The 10212-nt window shown below is 36.0% G+C and overlaps 1 non-coding gene across 1 annotated transcript; it reads right to left on the reverse strand.

The window, feature by feature from the left end:
- Positions 1-7076: 7076 nt before the first annotated feature.
- TRNAV-UAC (transfer RNA valine (anticodon UAC)) lies at positions 7077-7149 on the reverse strand. The gene has a single exon. It is a non-coding gene; the product is annotated as a tRNA-Val (tRNA).
- Between the last annotated feature and the right edge of the window lie 3063 nt (positions 7150-10212).

The following is a 10212-nucleotide window of genomic DNA, read 5'->3' on the forward strand; positions in this document are numbered from 1 at the left end:
GCGTTTCTTTTTCTAATAAATTAATCTTTTCTTTATCCATTTCAACGTATATTTTAAAATATACTTTACAAGGTTCACATCCTAGACTAGTGGAGTTTAACGGGTTATCACAGTCAACGGTGTGATTTCCGTGGATAATATCTTGTCTCCATATATTCGAAAAATTCCTATTTTCACTTAGCGCCTTAATTCTGGGCGGGCGTGGGGGAAATCGAGGCAATATTGTTGCGTGTAACGTATCACTAATTACTGAACCTGGTGAAAAAAGTAGAGGCGCTAATATTGAAGTTTTAAATGTTTCTTGAAAGCTTTAATGCATTTCATAATACTCTGGTTTTTTCATGGGTGGAGTTACATCCTTAATGAAATTTCATCTTTAAAGAAACTAATTTCACCAAACAATACTGGTTCAATTTTACGCTTTGTCGTATTGTTCCATTTTTTTGCGAGGCTAGTGCATGCCGGACCCCTCACTTCTTCCGTTTTCCAAAGCTCTATTTTGAATAATAGGGCCCTAGCGTGGCTGCATACCTTAGCCATCCAGCGGTACAAGACCAATGACCAAAAATAATATGTCCATCAAGTGTACTAACAAGCAGTGCTTGGTGGTCCCTTTCTGACAGAGTCTGCGACCGTGTCACTTCTCTACGACATACCACCAAGTCATTGCTCAGTTTTGCGCTGTATATGGTTCCAACCCATCCACTTTCAAAGTAATTCCCAGCTTCCATACTTTTCCTAGCATTAGCAGCTTGATTATCACAGGCAACAGAATTTATCAAGTAGTCTTTGATTTTTTCTTTCGTTAATTTAGGCCAATTTTTAGTGTTATCGTTACAATCCTTTTCTGACAGAATATTAGGATTAAGCCTTTCTAGACTTCGCTGCAAAACCTGGTTTTTCTTTTTCAGTTTCTTAATTTCTTTAAAATTTTCCTTTATTAGCTGTAATGTTTGAACTTCAGTCATATTTCGTAATTGAGTTTTCTGATTAAGGTTTGAAGATGCTTTTCGTCTTTTCAATCTCTTGGCCAAATTCCTTTTGAGTCGACAAAAATTACTACATATTCTTTATATAGTATTAAATTTGGCAACATATATATGAAAACATTCTGTTGAATGAAGTGAATTTGTATACTGATTTTTAGATGAACCTTTCAGATTAGTGAGCTCCGATACCTACGCATTTTAAATGCCTTGACATAAATAACACGAATGAAGGTAAAATAAAAACTCATTACTTCATGAAAATTGTTAATGGTTTTCTGAAATTTTCCCAAATGCCAAATAATACAATGTTCACCAATATGAGCACCTCTTGCCTTGAATTTTACTTCAAATTCGTTGTTTATTTCTACAGAAATAAAATCGAAGGTATCAGATCTAGTAGTTTTACTAATTATCAAGCCGGGGGAGTTATATCTTTTAACTATGCATCACATAAGTTGATTTTCCGTATTTCTCATTTGAAAGTCACAAAATTTAAAAAAATATCATTTAGAGATTCAATTTTTCCCTGGATGCCAAATAGACCTATTCACACTTATGACCACGCATGAGCAGTTACAATGTTTGGCGGCATGAATTTTACGCTTCTATGGAGATAACATGTAACCTTGACTAAGATGGACGTGTGGAAGAACTTTTTGTAATTTAATATTAAAATAAAATACCTAGTACTTAAAACAAGAAAGTAAAATTAAAACCATGTTAAGAAATGAAGTGTTTCAGTTTTAATGGTAACGGTGCATTGATATTAGTAGGCTAAAACTCACTAATAATAATGAAATGAAATGAAATTGATTTTTAATGTCTATATAAAAAACTATACAAGTAGTTCACGAGAATATAGACAGACATCATAAGATAGCAATACAATAATTACAGAAAATACTCTTTTTACATATATACAAGGGATTGAGATAAACTTTGTACTGGCGTATATTTTTAATCGGTACGGAAAATATATCTATTGTCTGGGAAATAATAATAATAATAATAATAATAATAATGAAATGAAAAGGAAGTTTATTGTGCACTTAAAAAACTGTACAAGTAGTTCACGAGAAAGTACACAGTTAATGCGGTACTAAGTATACCGGAATTATGAATTATTTACAGATCAACGGTGCTTAGGTTTTATGCACATTCTATTTGTATCTTGTTTTACGGAGAAGTTATGGACTTTTTAATATGTTTAAGTTTAACTGAAAATATATCGAATTGATTGGAGTATTTATTATATGTTTTTTGTATTCGGACAATGGGATTCAGAAATTTGGAAGACACGTAAAATGTTACTTGATTTCGTAGTGTGTGTGGCACCAGAAAGTTTAATTTAGCCAGTATTTCACTTAATGAGATTTGATTATTTATCAATTTGTGAAGAAATTTTAAATCTGTTATATCAAACAACAATTCTATGGACGGAAGGTCCAATCGACTTAGCAGCATAACATAATCATACTCAAGGTCGCGCATGAAGAATGTATGAGCGCAAGAAATAAATTTACGCTGTACAGCCTCTATGCGCTTCCGCAAATATTGGCTACATCCACACCAAGCCAATGAGCCATAAACAAGTCGCGATCGAACGAGACTAATGTAAAGCATTTTAAAGTGTTTTAACGATTTGAGAGGCCGACAAATTTTCATGGCCACTCCTAAAGTCCTGCGGCAGCGATTAACCACATGCATCACTTGCTCACGAAAGAGCAAGGCACTATCGAAGTAAACTCCGAGATCCATTACTTGACGTCGTAATGGTATAACTGATCTTGCAATGGTGTAGGAAACACAAATTTCTCTGCTAATCCTCCTCGTAAACACTACCTGTGTTGACTTGGTGGGATTGATGGGCAAGTTATTCTTGCCACACCACAATCCTATCGCATTTAAATCAGCTTGGAGTTTTGTACAATCTTCGCGAGAGTTAATTATTTTACAGACCTTATGGTCGTCCGCGAAAGCTATTAATTTTGAGAATTTTACAGAATATTGCAAGTCAAAAATATACAAATTGAATAATAAGGGGCCGAGAGAGGAACCCTGTGGAACACCACAAGTTACTGGGTAGGTGATAGAGGTAAGTACTCCATTACATTTAATGTGGTTCGTTCTCAGTTGTAAGTAAGAGCTGAACCATAATAATAATAATAATAATAATAATAATAATAATAATAATAATAATAATAATAATAATAATAATAATAATAATAATAATAATAATAATACTTTATTTATAAAAGAATTAAAAACATTTGTTTACGGAGATATTCAACGTGATTTTATTAAAACCTTAAAATTTCTTTGATACGTTTCGGGCCGCGGCTCGTCATTCAGTCTGTTGAACTCAAGTGGGTTCATGTTAATGGGAAGCCCTCAGATGAGCGGTTCCCGTATGAGCGGATTCCATAATAGCGGTCCTCATATCAGCAGTTCCCTAAATAGCGGTTTCCCGAAATGGCAGTTTACCCGTTACAACAGTTACCGATACAGCGGTTCTCGTAAACGCGGCGTACCATTACAGCGGTTCTCGTACACGCGGCGTACCATTACAGCAGTTCTCTAAAGAGCAGAAAAACAGGAATGCGAAAAACGACTGCTCTTTTTTATGGTGTACGCTGTGTTATATGAACTTAAATAGAACTAGGTCAGATATGGTTAGCTTCGAGTTGATAATTTTAAACCCCCAATAGTGTTAGGTTTGGTTAGGTTAGGTTTGGTTATGTTTGGTTATGTTTGGTTAGGTTAGGTTAGGTTAGGTTAGGTTAGGTTTGTTAGATTTGGTTAGGTTAGGTTAGGTTTGGTTTGGTTTGGGTAGGTTAGGTTAGGTTGGGTTCGGTTGGGTTTTTTAGGTTTTGTTTTGATTGGTTAGACTTAGGTTGGTAATATTTTGGAAAAGGTGTAACAATTTTACGCCTTTTCCAAAATATTGTTGTTTGTCATATTTCACTTCCCAAATAATAATATGCCTTTTCCAAAAAATTACTCTTTACAATTATCTACTTCCGAAATAAAATAAGCTTTCTTGAAATATTTTCTATCCTGGTATTAAAATTGTAAACTGATACAGCCTGAAGAATAGTGCAATATTTAAGTGTTTTTTAAAAACACGATCCGTTATTAGATCACATTATTGACTAAATGATCACAGAAAAAGGTAGTTTTCGAAAACAACGAATATAACTCTATTGTTAAGAAATACTCGAAACTGAAGACAAACACTGCTATTTCCTAAAATAGCAGCCGCTATTTCTAAAACAGCAGCCGCTATTTCTAAAACAGCAGTTTTGAAGAACGCCGCTGTCTTTTTGGAATCGCGGCTGCTATTTCGAGAACTGCTCTACTGGGAACTGCTCATACGAGGTACACCCCATGTTAATATACTACTTTACGGTATTTTTTAGAAATTTTGGGGAAGTATAACATTTGGTCGCTAGAGGGAATACCCTAATACAATAATATGATTATATATATTAAAAAAAACACGCGGCACCCTTACCCTTAGGGTATTCCCTCTACCGACCAAATGTTATACTTCCCCAAAGTTTCTAAAAAATAACCTAGAGTAGTTTATTAACATGAACCCACTTGAGTTCAACAGACTGAATGACGAGCCACGGCCCGAAACGTCTCAAAGAAATTTTAATGTTTTAATAAAATCACGTTGGATATCTTCGTAAACAAAAGTTTTTAATTCTTTTATATCTTAAAGACCGTGACAACAATAGCTATGAGTAACCTTTTTAAAATACTTTATTTTGTAACAGACGTTACAGGCAACCACAGAAGGCCTAGGCCTGTAAAGTGTGGTTACCGGGACAGATACACAAAAAACGACAAATAAAACTTAAATTATAACATTTTAAATACAAATCTATGAATGACTAAAATTTTGAGTAAATTAAAGTAAAGAATTAAGCCAATTAGTGTAAAGAAATTTAGAAATCCCAGTTTTGAAGGCCTGGAAAGACTTCCCGGCGAAGATCATCAGGAAGAGAATTCCAGGTCCTCACAACACGAAAAAAAGTGAGTTTTGAAGCGATAAACACCTAGCAAATTGTAAATAATAAGTTAGAGTTGAATGTCTAGGGTTTATCCGGACAAAATATTCAAGTTTAAAATCCAAAAAACTGCGGAGACGCCAAAGCGTAACTACATCGGAAACTGCACGACGCACCTCAAGGGGACTAAGACCAATCGTTTTCAATCGCTCAGAGTAGGGAACATGGTCAGCTCTATTGGCCCTAGGGCACATTAGAGAGAAACGCGTGAACCCCCGCTGTACTGATTCTAAAGCCCGAACATCCTTAGCTAGAACGGGATTCCAGAAGGGGGAGGCATATTCCAAGATTGACAAACAAAAGGTTCGGAATATAGTTGTAGAAGCCTCAGTATGACCAGTGTTGCGTCTAATAAAACCGGAAAGGCGTCTGGCGCGATTGGGAACGTTGGTCACATGGTTAGACCATTTCAAATCAGGGGATATTATATAAAAACGTCTTGGTTTGGACCAAGGCCGAAAAAACAAACGATATGTGTGAGGTTTATCAATTGACTGAAGTATCAGATATTGAAATTTTTTCTAGTTATTTTTATACACTCAATCCTTAATCAATATTTAATTCAATCAACTGATTTTACTGTTAATCGACCTAGTCCCTCTAAATTAATTGAAAAATTACATATCTACGCTTTTTCAAGAACAATTACATTTTCCGAAAACATTTTATCGTGAAATTAATTTATCATGTTGAGGATACAGTATTGAATATTTGAAATGTTCTACTGGATGTCTAAAAAAAGCAAGCGAACTTTGGCATAACTCGAATGGAAAATGTAAATATTTGATCGTGGATGCCAAACAAGGGTGTTGCGCGAATTTATACATTTAATTTCGTATATCGAAATGCTACATTTCTATTGTCGCCTCTTTGATGGTAAAGTTGCACTGGAACTTCCTTTTCCGTACTTAAGAATTTCTTGGTCATAACTCAGTCTATGGTAATATTGGCTGAGTGTGTTGCGACGGCTCAGATGACCCATACACTGAAACCACTGGTGATTATAAAATGCCATATATTTTGAAAATAGAGGAAGGGAGGGGGTGTCGGAGTTAAATGTGACCTTCTTGGCATAACTAGTAATGAATGATGTGTTTAACCATATTATTTCCGCGGGAAATGAATATAACAAGTCTGAGAAGTATTTCTGTTTATGTGATCTTTACCCTTTACCACACAGGATAAACTTTGTTGCTTTGTCTTAAGTAGACGACATTCACTCTAAACGACAGTCTTATCAACAACTTAAAACAGATTTAAACTTCTTTTGGTGCAAACTCGAAAATTTGTCAAGCCAGCAACAATTAAAACTATGTCGGTCAAGATGCTCACAAGTTAGTGACCATCGACACGAAATCCCTTCAAAATAATTAATTTCATGATAAAATGTTTTCGGAAAATGTAATTGTTCTTGAAAAAGCGTAGATATGTAATTTTTTCAATTAATTTAGAGGGACTAGGTCGATTAACAGTAAAATCAGTTGATTGAATTAAATATTGATTAAGGATTGAGTGTATAAAAATAACTAGAAAAAATTTCAATATCTGTTACTTCAGTCAATTGATAAACCTCACACATATCGTTTGTTTTTTCGGCCTTGGTCCAAACCAAGACGTTTTTATATAATATCTGTCGCTTCAGTCTTAATGTAATTAAATGTTGAGTAATTATATTTTCTTTACCGCTTATTATTATGTCCAATTACGATGGTCAAAACATGCATCTAGCAGGGCCCGAACGTTGCACCTTCCGCGTGTTAGGCGGACGAGATAACCACTACACTACACATACCTGGTAATACTGAGATTCCTAAGAGATCTAGCTTATTATTATGTCCAATCACGATGGTCAAAACATGTATCTACCAGGGCTCGAACCCGGGACCTTCCGCGTGTAAAGCGGACGTGATAACCACTAAACAATGAATACTTGGTTATTCTGAGTTTTGGTTATTCTGAGTTTTCGAAGAGATCTAGTTTATTATTGTGTCCAATAACGATAGTCAAGTCATGTATCTACCAGGGCTCGAACCTGGGACCTTCCGAGTGTAAAGCGGACGTGATAACCACTACACCATAGATACTTGGTTATTTTGAGTTTTCGAAGAGCTCTAGCATTATTATTATGTCCAATCACGATGGTCGAAACAAGTACTTCTGTAATTAACTAAAATTAACATACTTAGACTTAATTGTTTCTGATTAGACTAGCCGATCGCACACCCTGAATACTTAATTGTGAAATTAAGAGTATTCCGAAAAGTAACTTCGCTCTAGTTTTTCAGTTAGAGGTGGTTAAATATCACGAAAAACCCCATGTTAATCTCCATAGGAAAATTGGTAAAAGCATGTGAATTTTGCTTTAACGTTACAAAAGAGTATCAAGTCATATCTACAAGGGCCTACCGGCCCTGTAGAATTATTACACCTAGAAGCCGTAGGGAAGAAACTCTATTTATCGGGATGCCGTTGATGGTATAACTAGGGTTGTGCGAGCCTTGAATTTTTGGTTTCGGGTCAAGCCTCGAGTGTTCAAATTTTCTCACATATCGAGCCGAGTCTCGAGTAGTTGGAAAATTTGTTTCGAGTATTTATCGAGTAATTGGGAATTGGTTTTGCAGTATTTCAGCACTTTCTTTAATTTATCGCTCTAATAATAGACATTTAGTGTAATTTTGATCATCGACAACTACTTAAAACAATTCCCAGCCAGTTTTAGTCTTCTTCCCTTTAAATTTAACAAACTAATTCCTCATCAATATCTTCTTCTTAATGTCATTCCTCACCTTATAGGCCAGGACAGATAGGCCAAAAAAGGGCTTGACCTAGAACATTTGAACATAAAGATGAAAATTGGTACATGGGTTGTTTTTAACCCAAAAAAAATATACTAAAAGTCCCCTACTGTAGAGCTTTCGCCGCCATCTTGGAAAATGGCCGCCGGGAAATACAGCTACAATGTATTCTACGTTCTTCTTCAAAAATTATGAAAATTGGAACACATTATGATTGGAACCACATGAACATCATGGCAAAATTTTGCAGCTCTGTGTTCAATAGTTCGGTCGCCATATTGGAAAATGGCCGCCGTGAATGCTAGGTACAGTATTTATCACCATGTTGTTGGAAAATTATGAAAATTGATAGGTATTATAATCAGAGTTCTGTGAACCTCATAGTAAAATATTGAAGCCATTAGTCAGATAGTTTGGCCGCCATGTTGGAAAATGGCCGCCATCAATGTCATTTAGATACAGTATACGGTTGAAAAATTATGAAAATTGGTAATAACTATGTTGAAGACCGTCTAAACATGATATTTGAATATTGAAGACGTGCTACTGATAGTTTGGGCGCAATCTTCGAAAATGACTGCTTGAAATGCCAAATATATTACCGATATATAAATTTTTTCGATATTTTTTTATTGAGTAGGTGAGTTTCATGAACGTATTAAACGCCATAAAAATAACTATTTTCGAGTCTAAATTATCGACCCCTCTTCAAAAATGTTCGCTGGAATATTACTATCCTAAAATCTGGAAAAAAGAAAAGCAAAACCATATTACTCGGATTTTGGTTAGGAAAAATCATTTCATATGGGGTATATACATTCTAGTGTCGTTAAGGACTAGATTTAAGACACATTTTTAACATTACGTTCATATTTCTCTCCTTCCTGATGATTTTTTATTACGGCTCATACCTTGACAATGACCACACATTGTCCAGCAAGATAATCCTGATCGTCTACATTCACAGTTCTTTATACAAGATGTTCTGCAGACTGCAGGTACAAATAATGAGTGTTAAAAGTTCATCTGATGCCGGAAGGAGAATGGTGTGAATTGTTCTTCGACTTTCGCGATCGCGAACCAATCCCCACTGTTCGGGATTAAATCGTTTCCTAGCTATTGTTGGACTTGAAGATACGCTCGGAAAAAATGTAGTTTTGCGGCGTCGGTTGTTGGATGAAGCTTAGCGAGATCAAATGAGGACTTGACAGTATGTGTGGCAACGGTTCCATTGATTGATTATCTGTCACGTAAATTAAAGAAGTGTTCTCTTAACATTTTTAACTCAAAGGACTTGTCGTGGCGGAGTGGTCCCGAGTTCGGTGTGACGGTTCGGGAGTTCCTTGGGTTCGCCCTTGGTTCAGACCGTTCCTTGCCCCATTCCGTGAAGGTTTTGCCCGGCCTTTTCGCCGCCGCCAGGTGTTGCCTTGGCTCGCCCCCTCTATTGGCAACCCTCTAGGGGTCGCGGATACACTATTTGTTTGGGACGTTTGGCACTGTTGTGCTTGGAGAGAACTCACCCGTCCCCTGGAGTCTTCTGCTGCCTTAATCCATCCCTGTCACCGACCACCTCCTGACTGGGCTCGCCGCTGACGGTGTTCAGCTTCTGTCACCTGCTTAAATGGCGTTTGTCGGGCCCACTGGCCGATCCCGTGTGCCATGACGGCGGTTCCGCAGGTTCAATTTCGAATATGATTGGGAGGGGCGCTGATAAGGTCCCCTGCTAGGTGTAGCGCCTAATCAAGGGTTCTGACATGCAATTATTATGAAAAATCTTCAGGATGACGATGAATATAAATGAAATGTTAGAGATTTGTCTAAAATCTAATCTTAAACAACATTAGAATGTATAAACCCCATATTAAATCATATTCTCTAATCAACATGTCGAGAATAACAGCTTTGAATAACTTTTCTTTCTTTCCGAATTTAGGGCAATGATTTTCGTGTGGCCATTTTTAAAGATGGCGTCGATAATTTCAACTTCGAGATATCCATTTTTTGTGGTTTATTACGTTAATGAAAATCATCTATTCAAAATAGGAATTTCAAAAAGATTTACATATTTGAAATATATTTAGCATTTCCAGCAGCCATTTTCGAAGATGGCGCCCAAGCTAACTGTAGCACGTCTTCGATATTCAAGTATGATGTTAAGACGGTCTTCAACATAGTTATTAACAATTTTTATAATTTTTGAACCATATACAGTATCTAAATTATTTTGATGGCGGTCATTTTCCAACATGGCGGCCAAAATATCTGTTTAATGGCTTCAATATTTTACTGTGAGGTTCACACAGCTCTGATTATCATACCTATCAATTTTCATAATTTTCCAGCATCATGGTG

This window comes from Phalangium opilio, unplaced genomic scaffold (genome assembly GCF_054372755.1).
Source record: "Phalangium opilio isolate 3A_F unplaced genomic scaffold, DU_Popi_V2 ptg000100l_1, whole genome shotgun sequence".
NCBI classification, from domain to species: domain Eukaryota; kingdom Metazoa; phylum Arthropoda; class Arachnida; order Opiliones; family Phalangiidae; genus Phalangium; species Phalangium opilio.